Source organism: Macrobrachium rosenbergii, chromosome 21 (assembly GCF_040412425.1).
Source record: "Macrobrachium rosenbergii isolate ZJJX-2024 chromosome 21, ASM4041242v1, whole genome shotgun sequence".
Taxonomy (NCBI): domain Eukaryota; kingdom Metazoa; phylum Arthropoda; class Malacostraca; order Decapoda; family Palaemonidae; genus Macrobrachium; species Macrobrachium rosenbergii.
Window position 1 is genome coordinate 45,004,273 of NC_089761.1, and position 15,000 is coordinate 45,019,272.

Genomic DNA, 15,000 nt, shown 5'->3' on the forward strand with positions numbered 1-15,000 from the left:
AGCTGTAGCGTCACTTCCCTCCCACGAAAAAAAAACCACGAAAAAACAGAAACGGAAAAAATACATCTGCAAAATCGAACCCGTCTTATTTGACCGCACGCAGCTAACCTCTTCCCCTGTTACTCCTAACCGCAATGACACGGCGCATGCGCCATCGTTTTGTCTCGACCGCATTTAACTGTTGGATGCTTCGAGTTCAAGCCGGTCTCTTCCAAATTTCTATCATGCTCTTCTATGTTCCTTTACTTTGTCCTCGTCTGTCCTTCACACACACACACACACACACGTATGTATATATACAGTTTATATATATATATATATATATATATATATATATATATATATATATATATATATATATATATATATATTTGTGTGTGTGTCCGTGTGTATATACATATATAAAAAGACAGATAGATAATAGCTACTGAACAAAAATCCTTTTTTCCAAAACATTTTTTTTTACTTTTGTTAATAATGTCTACATAGAAATAAAGCAGATTTCTAGATAATACGTACAAATTATGCGGTGTGGTGATGTATACTTTCTTTTTCTACAAATATGTACAAGTCTCCTACGTTAGGCACATCACAAAAGTAAAACCAGCTTAAAAAAATGACAGGTTGACAGGTTATACCAAAGTGCACTCCAAAATACCGCTTTCAAAGGAAAACGAAAACGAAATCCCGAGTCAGTCCGGATGCGGATTACCATAAACTTTGATAAAAATCCCACTCCAGTGAACTTTCCCTAAATAAAAAAAAAATCCACTGAAATCCATCAAAAACGTTTTGAGATAATCCTTAAAACACAAACTGTCAGTTTACTATCCTAGAGACATTTTGAACTCCCTCCCAAACTCTGGGTCCTCTATGGCCAACAAAACTCCACCGAATTTTGTCTCCATACATTTTGAGATAGTGTCTGGTAAGTCATACAGACACGCTGACTGACAGAAATGACTGACTACGTAATCACCGTCCAAACTTCGTAAGTGGTGATAAATAAAAAATATGAACTATAACTGACAGCTGAATTTCAGTTGTTTTCGTGTGAACGCGCCATGTGCTTGTTTAACCTCGCATGAGAGTTGGTCGTTACGTCACCAAATGAACTAGAAGTGCTTATTGATCTTGAAGGTTAAAGAGAAAAAGTAATTTGGTTCCCCTTTTGTTCAAGCTGTTTTGCTCTATGGATTTACTGCGGGCGTTGACGATAGTGTTTGTCGATATGTTACCCCGTGATTTTGGTTTTTGTTTATGGCTGATCAGGAAAGTAAAATACAGGTCCATTTTTCACAGCACACCATACCAAATCACACCACACACACATATATATATATATATATATATATATATATATATATATATATATATATATATATATATATATGCATACATATATATAATATATATACTGTATGCATATATATATATATATATATATATATATATATATATATATATATATATATATATATATATATATTATATATATATATAATGTATCACTCATTACCACACTGGCTTGAAAATAAATATTTTTCACCCGTGGTAATGTGTGATTAATGAATCACGTGCAAAAGTGATTATAATCATATATATATATATATATATATATATATATATATATATCTATGTATATATATGCATATATGTATATTTATGTATACATAGTACTTACAATATATATACATTATATATATATATATATATATATATATATATATATTGAATATCTCTCAACAATTTATATATGCATATTTATTTACATAAGCAAATACCGCAAGTTCCTTGTTTTTATATGATCATGTAAGTACGCACACAAACAAATACATACACAATTGTGTACAAATGTGTACATGAGATAAGTACTGCCTATGCACTTTTTCCAGTAACGCCAGTACCTCCCCAGCTCATTCCTTTCTTATCAGCTGTTATCAGCGTTATGATCTGTGTTATCGTCAACAGAGATTAGCGAACGCTGTTAATTGCCCTTTGTTACAAACGACCCAATTACGTCGGAGGTTGATGAAAAAAAAAAACGGATAATGATTCCCCAGTTCTTATCGCGTGTATGACCGTAGCGCTCTTTGTTTGTAGTCTGGGTTGTTTAGCTGATAATAACTGTTGTTATTGTAGTGTCGTAGTCTCTGTTAAGCTGATAACAGCTGTTGCTGTTGCGCTGTAGTCTCTGTTGTTTAGCTGATAATAGCTGCTGTTGTTGTTGCAGTTGTGTTGTGGTCTCTGTTGTTTAGCTGATAATAGCTGTTGTTGTAGTTGTGTTGTAGTCTGTTGTTTAGCTGGTAATAGCTGTTGTTGTAGTTGTGTTGTAGTCTGTTGTTTAGCTGGTAATAGCTGTTGTTGTAGTCTCTGTTGTTTAGCTGATAATAGTTGTTGCTGCTGTGTTGTAGTCTCTGTTGCTTAGCTGATAATAGCTATTGTTGTTGTTGCAGTTGTGTTGTAGTCTGTTGTTTAGCTGATAATAGCTGTTATTGCAGTTGTAGTTTTGTTGTTGCTATTTTTAAAACACGTGTTATGAAATATTGTTTCCTTTTTTTCTTTGACGTTCTTAAAAATTTTGAGGAATTGTTGTTCAAACAGTTTCTGAAGGATGGTTGGAAAAATCTAAATTCATTCTCCTTACAAGGATGGCACCTCGGGACTTGTGACTTCCGGTTCCCATTAAGCATTTTGGGATGGTATTGCTATCCCCATGTCCTCCTCCATCCAGACTTCGAACTATCAAAGCTGACTAACTACCACGTACATAATTTGCGGCTGAGGATAAGTGGCACAAGGAATTTCACAGGAAATGAGCCTAAATTGTCTCGCTTCTCAGATTGTGATCAATCCTGGTCTCTGAATGGTGAGAAAGGGTTGATGACCATTGAATTAATATATATATATATATATATATATATATATATATATATATATATATATATATATATATATATATATATATATACATACAATACAGTAATGTGCTCCAGCCTCTGTTATGTAGGACTACCTGGTTTCCCCAAGAACCGTTAAAATACCATTTTAGTAAATTAGGCCAAAATGTCCCAAAATGAAAAAAATAAAAAACATTTCCAAGCATTTTGTCAGACAGCTGAAGTGTATGCATGAGAGAGAGAGAGAGAGAGAGAGAGAGAGAGAGAGAGAGAGAGAGACAGAGAGAGAGACAGAGAGAGAGAGAGAGAGAGAAGTACCAACACCAAAGGCACATACCTTCGTGTAGACAGATGACTACAATGATTCAACCTCTTTGATAAATCCATCAAAATAAAAACATTTATCTACCGTTGGTTCCCCAGACAGACGATCAAGCACCGGACAGTCGATCGGTCAACCGTGAAAGCACTCACAAGCTACACACACACACACACACACACACACACACACACACACACACACACACACACACACACACAACTTCCGAGCCATCGCAACATCTTACACAACAATCTTCAAGCAATGTCACGCACTCTCAAGCACACGCAAAAGGACTAATGTAAGGTTGAGAAACCGCGAAATCACAGTGATAAATGCGCACTGCGGGCTTCTTCCGAGATGTGGAATTTCAGTACGCGTACCGTACCGGAAAGCGGTAACCGAAAGATAGGCATTTGCAACAGTAAAATTGTTTGCGGGGGCGATTTTTTCAGCTACTGTTGGGAGTATCGACAGACGAGGAATTACGTGTCGGCTTGTTCCAGAATTTGGGGAGAATGTGGTATTTTTATCGCTTTGACCACTGCAATTATTTCTTCTTGACTTGACTTGTACTTTACGTCCGTTTTCAACTATTTAAAAAGATATAAATGCCTAAATGTGGTATTATTACTACTTGGTCAAACTATGCTATCGACACTTCCTTATTCCTTTCCTCTACTGACATTTCTTATACATCTCATTTTCCCCTATCCTCGGTATTCTCATATCGGTTTCTCTTCATTTGTATTCTCTCAAAACACCTTTTCATTTTTTCCCTTCCAGTCTCACCTGTGTGTCTTTCCTCTCAATCTCTCTTCTCCCCTCCTCTTCTTCTTCTCACTCTTTTTCATCTCCAGCATTCTGTCTCTTAATCTGCCATTTTCGCCTCTCTTCTCTCCTCCTCCTCTTCTTCTCACGCTTTTTCATCTCCAGCCTCCTCCTTTCTCACGCTCGTCAACTCCCGGCGAAAATTTGCGCCTGTCCGAGACACTGAGGGATTCCCGTGTCCCGCGATGCTAAACGGCGCGTAAATGAACCACTTGTCATCATTCGCTTCAAACGCCCTCACAGCTTCCTGGGTTACACTTCGGGTGTGCTTTTGCGACCGTTTGTGCGTGGTATTGGCGTGGGTTTGTTTTTATTGGGGGAGGGGGGGTGAAGGGGATATTTGCGTTTGTAAAAAGTCATCAGCGTGGATGTGCATTTATGCATTTTTTGAAAGATTTTCTTCCGTATTTAAAGATAACTGGAGGGGGAGGGGAGGTTTTGGTAAGGAACCCACTCTTTCAATCAGTTACAAACAACTCTGTCAGCCGAAGCCGGCCTAATGCTAGCACTAACTACCGTAATTTAATTAGCTAATGAAACTAGTTCAAATGAGACAATACAGTTAGGCGTTCTTACAATTTATTCATTTCCTTTTGCCTTCCCTTCGTTTTCATTTCTAACATTTTCCTTCTCTTCTTGTTGTCTCGAATGGGCTATCAGGAGCTTCAAGCTCCCATAACATAATTCGTTGGTATAACTGTCATTTTCATTCCCAGTGATTTTGGGCAGCAGTCCTCAACGCACAGTTCCTGAGATGTACGCTAGTATTGCACCAACCCCGGTGTTTTTGCCATGCCCCTAGGTTGGGTTAGGATAGGTCGGGTTGGATTAGTACCTTCAACGTAATTTGGGCGTGGGTAACAGAAGGTTATTTTCAAGAAAATTCTATGGTTAGTTTAAGATATGGGGTCCCGCTTTCTTTCAGGGAAAGGTCCCGATACTCCATTACTCTCGGGAAAATGCATTCTCAACCCGCTTTAAGATACGCTACAGCTGCTGCAGACCAGTAACAGTCAATTCACACCTTGCCAGAAATCCACCGACCACCAGTTACGACTGTTACTAGCTAGACGGATTCTCTCACGTCATCGAATTTATTTTAATGACGATGAAAACTAAAGCTACCTGAAGGCTTTTAAAATAATATTAGTTATATCCCTTTACATTAACCGTAATGCCTCTTGATTCCTAAACCTCAAGAGTACTGAATTAGTAGTTCGGTTGTTTCTACCACCTACCATTTCTCACCCAAAACCTTTCAAACTCATCGAGGGACATCTTAAGCATTACCTAACAATAACATTCTTAAAATCTACCGTAGTACCAGTTTTTGGTAAATATCAGTCAAAATGGCTAACGCTATTTCATAGTAAATTTGATTCATGGTAGATTCCCATAAAATCTTAACTTTCCCAGATACACTTGCCATTAATTACATAGCACGAGAAACTTACGTTTGAAGAAACTTACCAGTTGGCCAGTTTTTCTTAATACAGCTCTTCGCTATGATGTAGATTCATTAAACCTAATTCCTTACGAAGACACTTTTATTTATACTAAACCTCAAACTAAAACCGTTCAGGCTCGGGCCAACAAAAATATTCAAACTTTACTACTACCTGGCTCTCCATTAGCGTTACTTTTAGTTCAATCAGACCTCTCGTTTTAGCTTTTATGAAAATGTCCTGTGATAACTTTATAAAGTAAGCCCCCTTAAGTCATTCAAATTTACTTAATTTGAATTTAATGGTAAAACAAAACCAAACAATTATAGTTTATAAAGCATCCTTTTTACGGGAGCACTATCAGCCCGGCCAACTCCAAGTTTTCCACAGAACCAATGCTTGAATTTTCTTATAGCAACACAAACCTTAAAGATCTTCACTTCGGTATAAACCTTTATTTACCTCGTTGCTTGTACTTCCACCACACAACTAAACCAGATTCTTACCTACTTGTTTTGAAGGTAAAACAATATCACCATGACAACATTACTTAAAAACAAGTATGCTTAGGCGAGAATGAAAGTAAAGAATTTTCATATCTGCATATACGTAAATATATTTTATAGTACATAGTGGGTATTTTTTCAATCACCTTTCATATTCCAAAATTTCGAGTCAGGGGCAGGATCAGAGGGTTCAAACTTTCTCAGGCAAGTATCGCTGATGCTTTTAGCAGTACGCCGTCATGGGTAACCAGACCTGATATTTCTGATGTTACATTCTTACTGTGGTAGTCCACTGGAACCTTAATCTCAAGTCACTTTTAACTGCAAAGAAAATATGGCAATTGGAGCAATTGGTTCTTACATTTCCTGAGCCCTAAGTTCCTAACTGACAAGAGTTCCCAAAATAAAAGTTTTTCCGAAAAATTTAATGCTATATGACAGCTTTCCAAGACGAAGTTACTTAAAGCCTATTTTTTTTATGGCAAAGTTAAGACCATAAGTACGGAGTTATCTTACATATGAAGACCAACAATAATTACTTCATATCTAACACATGAAGACCAATTACTTTAAAAATATTACATTTCAAGACCAACAATAATTACTTTATATCTTCCACATGAAGACCAATTACTTTAAAACATTACAAAATACCAACAATAATTACTTGAACCGAATTTTTTAAAGCTAAAACTTAAACCTAAGTATCTGCCAAATAATTTACAAAAATAACTACGGTTGCAAGCCCCCTTCCAACATACGGTAAATTATACCGTAGGTTGAAAGGGACATCCTCCCCACACCAGGGGCCCCGCCCCTGATGGGGGAGGATTAGCTTGCAATTTTAAAAAGTAAACCGAAAAATACGCACCATTATGTCTGCATACTATACCAGATCCTCGTTGGGAAGTTGAAAGTCCCTTGGCTTCTACATATGGCTTCTGTAAAAAAAAAAAAGTAAGATTAGAAAAACCACGAAGATTGGGCTAAAATACCTAATTAGAAATCCAAAGTAGAGATATAACAGCCACACCATTTCACTCGATCAAAGACCAGCTCAAAAATACGAATATAATATCGGTTAACATTAAGGAAAACACCAGAGTCAAAATGAAACTCACATAGATGAAGCACCGGACCAGGAGGACGAACAGCGGTTCCAAGGATCACCATTCACAACCCGACGAGCGAGAGACTAGTGCTAATAACTTCGAAGCGTTCCAACGAAAACTGAAGTTCCCAGCCAAGGACGATGAATAGCCTACTGACGACTTTTCTGGGTTTTCGTGTCCTTAATTCCTCCGTCGTCGCTGTAGGTGACAGTTACCGAAGAATACTTGAGCACCAATTTTCTCACGCTAAACTTTGTTCACGTACAAATTATTCGTGTTTCATTTAATGATGAAACTTGAAACTTGATATGCCATTATTACGAAAATATTTCTGGTATGCGTACGATTCAAATTCACCCTATTTGTACTTCATTAAGGAAGTACTCAATGTTTTAGGAATTTATCAGGTGTGTTGCTGGGAGTAGCTGGACAAAAACAACGTTAATTTATTTTCCTCGTGCAATAATCAGTCATGGTGCGAAAGAGATAGAGAGATTCATACATATAAAGGATTGCAATATAACTTTCAGAATGCTTCAACAAATTCAATGCAACATTTACTGCTTAGCTACGTAAATATTAAAAAAGTGAATATTTGAACTACACTAAACTATTTTTTTATGTGGTATCAAACTGAGCAGTAATTAATGTACCTGTAATATTGTTCTTGTTACAAAAGGATATGTTAAAGAATTACCACATTACAGCATTTATTCAAGGACGATAACGCGAATTTACGATCTGACCGAAATCATTTTTATTATCTACCTCATTTCTTCCTCTCCTGCTCTAAACATTTTACTCCTATTCTCTTTTCCTCCTCCTCCTCCTCCTCCTCCTCCTCCTCTCCTTTGACCTTAACCACCCCCCCTCTCCTCCCTACCTCCCGCTCCCCCTCCATGACTAATGTCACTTCCTCCCTCTCTCTATCTCCCCTCTTGCAGGTAATCATCTTCCTTCAATAATTGTCAGACTATCTACGCTCTAAGTCGCAATCGGTCGCTTATGATGGCTTTTCCTTCTTTCCACTGCGGGGGGAGAGAGAGAGAGAGAGAGAGAGAGAGAGAGAGAGAGAGAGAGAGAGAAGGAAGGTGGGGGGAGGTTTACTCGGTCGGTACAGCAATTAGGATATGATAGTTACCTTGAATTCTTTGCTCTGCATATGAGTATGCGCATGCAAAGGTACACACATATACAAACACATACATATTTATACACGCATATATATAATATATACATTTATGTATACATATATAATACATATATGTGTGTGCGCGCATTTATATAAATATTCACCATGTACCTGATTTTTTTATAGCTTTCAGAACGTTGTATTCAGTGTTCATGATATATTCATTGTTCATGATACATTCATTGTTCATGATACAAAATGTGCGTTTATTAGCTATTTTAAGATTCCCTATCTATTCACAAAAAAAGGATCATTGACAATAAATGTTATAAAAGGTCTATAATCTGCCTGTCTACGTACCTATCTATTTATGATGAAGGGAATAAAAATCTATTTATGATAATGGGATTAAAAAAATATGATGATGTGTATCTTTATTTACAACACTAGTCTCTCTCTCTCTCTCTCTCTCTCTCTCTCTCTCTCTCTCTCTCTGAAATGAAAATATAAAATATAAAAAAACTCATTCCCATCTTGAAAGAAAACATGAAGTTCTCTCTCTCTCTCTCTCTCTCTCTCTCTCTCTCTCTCTCTCTCTCATTGAAATAAAAAAACATGAAAAAATAAACCAGGCCCATCTTGATAAAATAATGTACTCTCTGTCTGTCTGTCTCTCTCTCTCTCTCTCTTACTTTACAATGAAATGAAAATATGAAAAGTAAACCATTCCCATCTTGAAAAAACATGAAGGACTGTCTCTCTCTCTCTTATTTTACATTGAAATAAAAATAAGAAAAAAAAATAAATCAGATCCATCTTGATAAAATAATGTACTCTCTCTCTCTCTCTCTCTCTCTCTCTCTCTCTCTCTCTCTCTTTAACAATGAAATGAAAATATAAAAAATAAATCATTCCCATCTTGAAAAAACGTGAAGTACTCTCTCTCTCTCTCTCTCTCTCTCTCTCTCTCTCTCTCTCTCTCTCTCTCTCTCTCTCTCCTGCAGAATAGAGGTCACACTCGACAGTAACCCTTCCGTCCATCACAAAAGCTGCAATGTCCAGGTTCCCGTCTTCTGTTCTCTTCTCTCTGTCTCTTTCTGCCTCGCCCCATCTCTCGTCTTTTCTTCTCCCATTTCCGGTTTTCTTCTGCGGTTTCCCAGAGGCCTTTGTGATATAGAGTGCTTTTCTTGCAAGAGAGAGAGAGAGAGAGAGAGAGAGAGAGAGAGAGAGAGAGAGTACTTCAACTTTGTTTTTTCAAGATGGGACTGATTTATTTTTTTTATATTTTCATTTCATTGTAAAGTGAGAGAGAGAGAGAGAGAGAGAGAGAGAGAGAGAGAGAGAGAGAGAGAGAGAGAGAGAGGTGTACGACATGTAAATATATCATCTTCCTATACTATATTTTTTTTATCATATTCCTTATTCCTTTCTTTCCGTTTTGCTTCTTTCACCCTTCTTCAATTTCCCTTTGAGGTTAATCTTTCATTCCCTTATTCTTCTCCACCCTTTATCTACTTCCTTTGCTTTACTTCAGCCATTCGTTTCTCACCCTTGCTTCATCTACTTTTTTTTTCGCTTTTTTTTTCACTCCCTTACGTCCACCCGTTTCCACCCTGTGTCACATTATCTCTCCCTTTTCGTTTTTTCATTCATTTACTCAATATCCTCTCTCTCTCTCTCTCTCTCTCTCTCTCTCTCTCTCTCTCTCTCTCCTTTTAGCATCTGGCTCCTCCTCTCATTTTCTTTGTCTTTCCCCATCCCTCTCTCTTACTCTGTGTTTCTTGCTTCACTTTTTTATTTTCTTTTCGCTCTGTTTATCTCTGCTCTCCTTTCTCTTTGTATCGTTACTCAGGGTTCTTTCGTACCCTAATTATTTCTCTCGGCTTCTCTTCCTTTCTCCTTTCCTCCTCTTTATTCCTCCTCCTCCTCCTCCTCCTTTCCCACTTTGCCTCCTGCTTCCTGCATCCTCCTCATCTTCTTAGCATGAGGCGCATCTCACGCCTGCAGTCTGCCACCAACACCTATTGCAGTCCTTCAACCTATCTGTCTATCTATGAAGCACAAGCAATTTATATAATGTCATTTTCCGCAACTTACACTTGTTGGAATAGTAATATATCTATCTGTTCGTATGAATGAAGGGTTTCATCAAGCATTACTGCTCATGATTTGCCTGCAACTTAGCTGCCTCAGCAAGATCGGATGAGAGTTATTGTCGGTCTTCCAAAGCTGCGACGATCACACTATAGTAGGAGTACCCCTTAAGGATGAATCACCTCCTTCAGAAGCAAAATAAACTGGGAAAGATATAACCTTTAGACTGCACCATTTTGAAATCCTCTCCTGGGGCCCTCATGCGTCCTTTTATCTGGGCAGTAGATCAGCAAAGCTGCACTGGAGGCTTATGTATTGCATAAACGCCTTGCCCAAAGGTGGCCTGGAGGTGCTGCAATATAAGGCAACCTCAGTCCGTCCTTTGACCAATGCCCTCCACGTAATATGATTGTTATGCCCTTTCAAGGACTGACCAAAACCTTGGACGATGTAGGGACCTGGACTGAAGCCAAATCACTACCCAGAGCGTTGTGGTAGGTTAGCGAAGGAAGTTGGACATTAGGAAAGGACTGGCGAATTGGTAAGTCGGGCATTACGAAAGGATTGGTGAATTGGCAAGATCAGTGACGAATTGACAAAGAGGCAATGGCAAGTTGGTAAGGGCAGTGGCAAGTTGGCAAGGGCAGTGGCGAGTTGGCAAGGTTTTTAGCAATTTGGGAAGGGGAATAGAAAGTTGACATGACCTCTATAAAATGTGGAGGCAGCAACTGAAAAAAAGGAATAGCAATCTAAATGCGCCATTTACGATTCGAAACGGCTGCCGCATTTTTGCCCAATCACGGCGGTGATCTTATTGTCGTATCTCTTGCTATGGAACAAATTATTTAGAGAGACAGAGAGTTGGGATCAGAGTCCCAGAAAAACTGATTTGTTAAATGTTCATGATAATAATAACCATTGTTATACAGAATCCAGAATGCAGATGCGAGGGAAGAGTACAAAATATATCAGTGGGATGAAAAATACCTTACACTTAATAATAATAATAATAATAATAATAATAATAATAATAATAATAATAATAATAATAATAATAATAATAATAATAATAATAATAATAAAAATGTGGCATCGACACTATTATATAATCAATGGTAGAGATGAGTTGTTGAAAATTAGGGATTTTTTTATTAGTCGAAAAATTCTGTCTGCTGAAACACTTACTAAACAGGGGCCTTAGCTCGGAAAGTTTCAGTATTAAATGAGACAGAATTCCTTGTGAAGGTGGTTTTCCTAAGGTAAACACCTTTCTCTCTCTCTCTCTCTCTCTCTCTCTCTCTCTCTCTCTCTCTCTCTCTCTCCCTATATATATATATATATATATATATATATATATATATATATATATATATATATATATATATATATATATATTATGATGTCAAGTTTTACTTTGGAAATTCGCTCTTGCGTTAACACCTGGTAACCGATATATGAAGTCCTTCTAATTGAATAACTTTAGATTCGAATATAAATACATAATTTCTAAACATTTAATTTTCTCTCTTTTCCACTACTATTTTTATATTCAGCCTTCTAAGCTTAAATGAAAAAGACGCCACAGCTCTCAAGCTGCGACCTTAAATGCATTTCCATTCAAGAGACCACTGAACCTCCATTCAAGAGACCACTGAACCTCCAAGGTTGCTGAAACAGACATAAAAAGGTGTGAGAATTAGTTCAGCCCCGCTCTGTAACCTCGGTATCTAGAACACTGCTAATCCTTAGCGCGTTTTAAAATAATCAATAATAAAATCTAAGTCACGTCACCGAGAACCAATACGAAATAATATTTCTCCCCAATACGTAATACCTGGAATAAGTAATAAGTCTTTCTGAACCCCTTCTTACTTCTAAATAAGTCACGCTCGAAAGAAAGCTCTAAGAAATGAAAAAAACAATAAGAAATAAGTCTCGCCAACACGAAACAAGTAATAAGTCATTGCTTAACCCCTACTTGCATTCGCCTGCTAAACTCCCTAATGACGGAGCTCTTGTAGGAACCACTAAATCACCTCAATAACGCGGATCCCGATCCGTAAATCACGCAATAACACAGGACCCTTAAACTCAGCAGCGCTTGGAAGGTCAAATAAAAACTGGGGAGTTTGTAGTCGAAAACGAGTTTTTTTTTTACACTAATGGTTCCCTTCCCTTAAGCATGGCGCTTGCTTTGGTATAACACGCAGTGCTTTGAGTGCATAAATGGATCTGGAGAGAGAGAGAGAGAGAGAGAGAGAGAGAGAGAGAGGAGAAACTGATGCGGAGTATGCAAAATATTGACGATACAAATATTACTCAACACGATGCTGTTGTTACCATTATTATGATTACAACGTAGTAACAAGAGCACCAAGGTTTTTCTAAATTTCTATAATTATCTTTACTGTATTTTCATCGTAGTCGTTCTAAAAGGAGAGAGAGAGAGAGAGAGAGAAACTGGTACAGATAAAGATAAAAATAGTACTTATAAGATAAAGTTCTTGCTATTGTTATTATTATTATTATTATTATTATTATTATTATTATTATTACAACCTAATAACAAAACAAAAATATTGATTTGATTCTTACAACTAAATCTGTTGTTTTGGTCGTAGTCTTTTGTGAGTTTAGTTCCTGACGTACACCTCGAGTTATCATTGTTACTATTTTCTTTGCTATTATTATTGCCATTTTCACCGTAGTTTTTCTTTTTTTTACATAAACTTCTACTAAGAATGGCAACCCATTCGTCTATAGCAACGACCGCCTCCCTCCTCTGCAGTGGTAGCTTCCCTTCGGAACCTTGTCATCTCTTGCATCCACCCTTCATCGACTTTTCCGCTCTCATCTCCTCCCAACTCATCAACACCCCTATGCAGACGTCCAATTCTCTCTCTCTCTCTCTCTCTCTCTCTCTCTCTCTCTCTCTCTCTACGGCTTTGGGGGCATGTGGTCAGCCCTCTTAAACGCATCCTGTCAAGCGAATTCAGGCCCCCTTCTTCTTCTACCATACTGGTCACGCGTTTTCCTTGGCCAGTGGTTGAGAGAGAGAGAGAGAGAGAGAGAGAGAGAGAGAGAGAGAGAGAGAGAGAGAGAGAGAGAGTGCACACCTAGAGAGTGTAGATAAGTGTTCAGATGAACACAAGGCAAAAGAAAGCTTCATGCTGGAGAGGAGGGCAGAGAGAAAGAGAGCCAAAGATTGAGGACATCTGGAACGTTTATCAGAACAAATATCAGCAGCTTATGTTAGTCTTGATTCCACACTACCTTTAACACTATCATATTAGGCTAATTAAAGCTATTAACTATCCCCGTGATAGAAAGTACCATTTATTATTCACCCAGGCTTGCACAAACAAGCAGAAATTATATGCAATGTTAAACGAAGAAGAAATATATCTTGGTACTGATATTGTTACAACCGCCATGAACGTTTAATAAAAAAAAAAAGACAAATTTTCATAGCGGACTGGACGAACTACAGCATATGGAACGATGAAAGTGTTTTAATTATGGCTATCAAAGCCAAGACATTATTCAAATTTGATGACAACCAGAACTCCTCGTAACAAGGTCAATTAGCTCAAATGAATCAAATGAAACATGCATTCGTATTTTGTCTAACCATTTCAGATCGGTTTATTATCATCACATTTTAGAAAACAACAAAGAACCAACAAGTTCTCCAGTGCAAAAACAATAGAAGGACGAAAGAAAGAACTGGGGGGGGAGGGGGTTGAATCTTAATGAGGAGAGTGGTCCTTCTCATCCCTGACAATGCAAGGACTCTAGAGGACACGCAGGAAGGAAGTCCTCTTCCCTCCTTTGAATGGTTATTTCACACACACACCAAGAGATGTCGCTGGTGGAGATTCGCCCCATTCAGACCCTCGTTGTTTTGATGTGGTTGCGTTCGTTTCGAAGAGGAAAATAATAATAAAAAAAGGAAGTAAATCGTGGTTGAGAGCGGGAAGGGGTACAGGGAACAAACAATGAATCCCCGTAGGTCGTTACGGCTCATAATTAATGTTCTAAAAGCCTTAATTAACATCCCTCCATATATTGCACAAAGGGTCAATAAACCTCCCGCTTAATTGAAGTGTTGTGAGACGTTTCAGTGATGTAGATCCTCAATTCAAGAGTGGGTCGAGTTGAGTAGGCAAATAATGCTACTAATCACCTCCCCCCAAAATAACCAGGCTCCCCTCCCCCCCATCCCCTCCCTATACACACACGAAACCCCACCAGGGCAATGGGAATTTGGTTTTGGGTCAGAATGTTTTTTTAATTTTCGTTTATCTTTTGTTCTCTTTCTCTCCTTACCTTTTGCAGAATGGTCAGTAATTATATTCATCAAGAGTTCGTAAAACTACGACCAGGAGAGAGAGAGAGAGAGAGAGAGAGAGAGAGAGAGAGAGAGAGAGAGAGAGAGAGAGAGAGAGAGAGAGAGAGAGAAATTTACATCTGCAGGAATAAAAAGACAAAAATTATGAGCAATTTATGTGCTGCCTGTTCACATTAAAGCATATTCGCCGTGCTACAGTGCTTACCAGACTAATCTGCGTGCATTTCTACGTCTGAGGAAAGCAGAGAAAAAAAGCTAAAAAAAAAGCTAACTGATCACAGACGAAAATATGCAAGATGAAACAATGGGA

The 15,000-nt window shown here is 37.9% G+C and overlaps 1 protein-coding gene and 1 long non-coding RNA gene across 2 annotated transcripts in view; one reads left to right on the plus strand and one right to left on the minus strand.

Annotated features, from left to right (window-relative positions):
* LOC136850110 (myosin-14-like) overlaps nt 1–15,000 on the plus strand; it is an 81,024-nt gene that overhangs the window by 6,373 nt on the left and 59,651 nt on the right. The gene's annotated exons all lie outside the window — the stretch shown is intronic.
* On the minus strand, nt 6,086–7,261 carry LOC136849603 (uncharacterized). Its single transcript, XR_010856335.1, has 3 exons — nt 7,123–7,261; nt 6,873–6,942; nt 6,086–6,322 (listed from the first exon to the last, which is right to left on the minus strand). It is a non-coding gene; the product is annotated as an uncharacterized lncRNA (long non-coding RNA).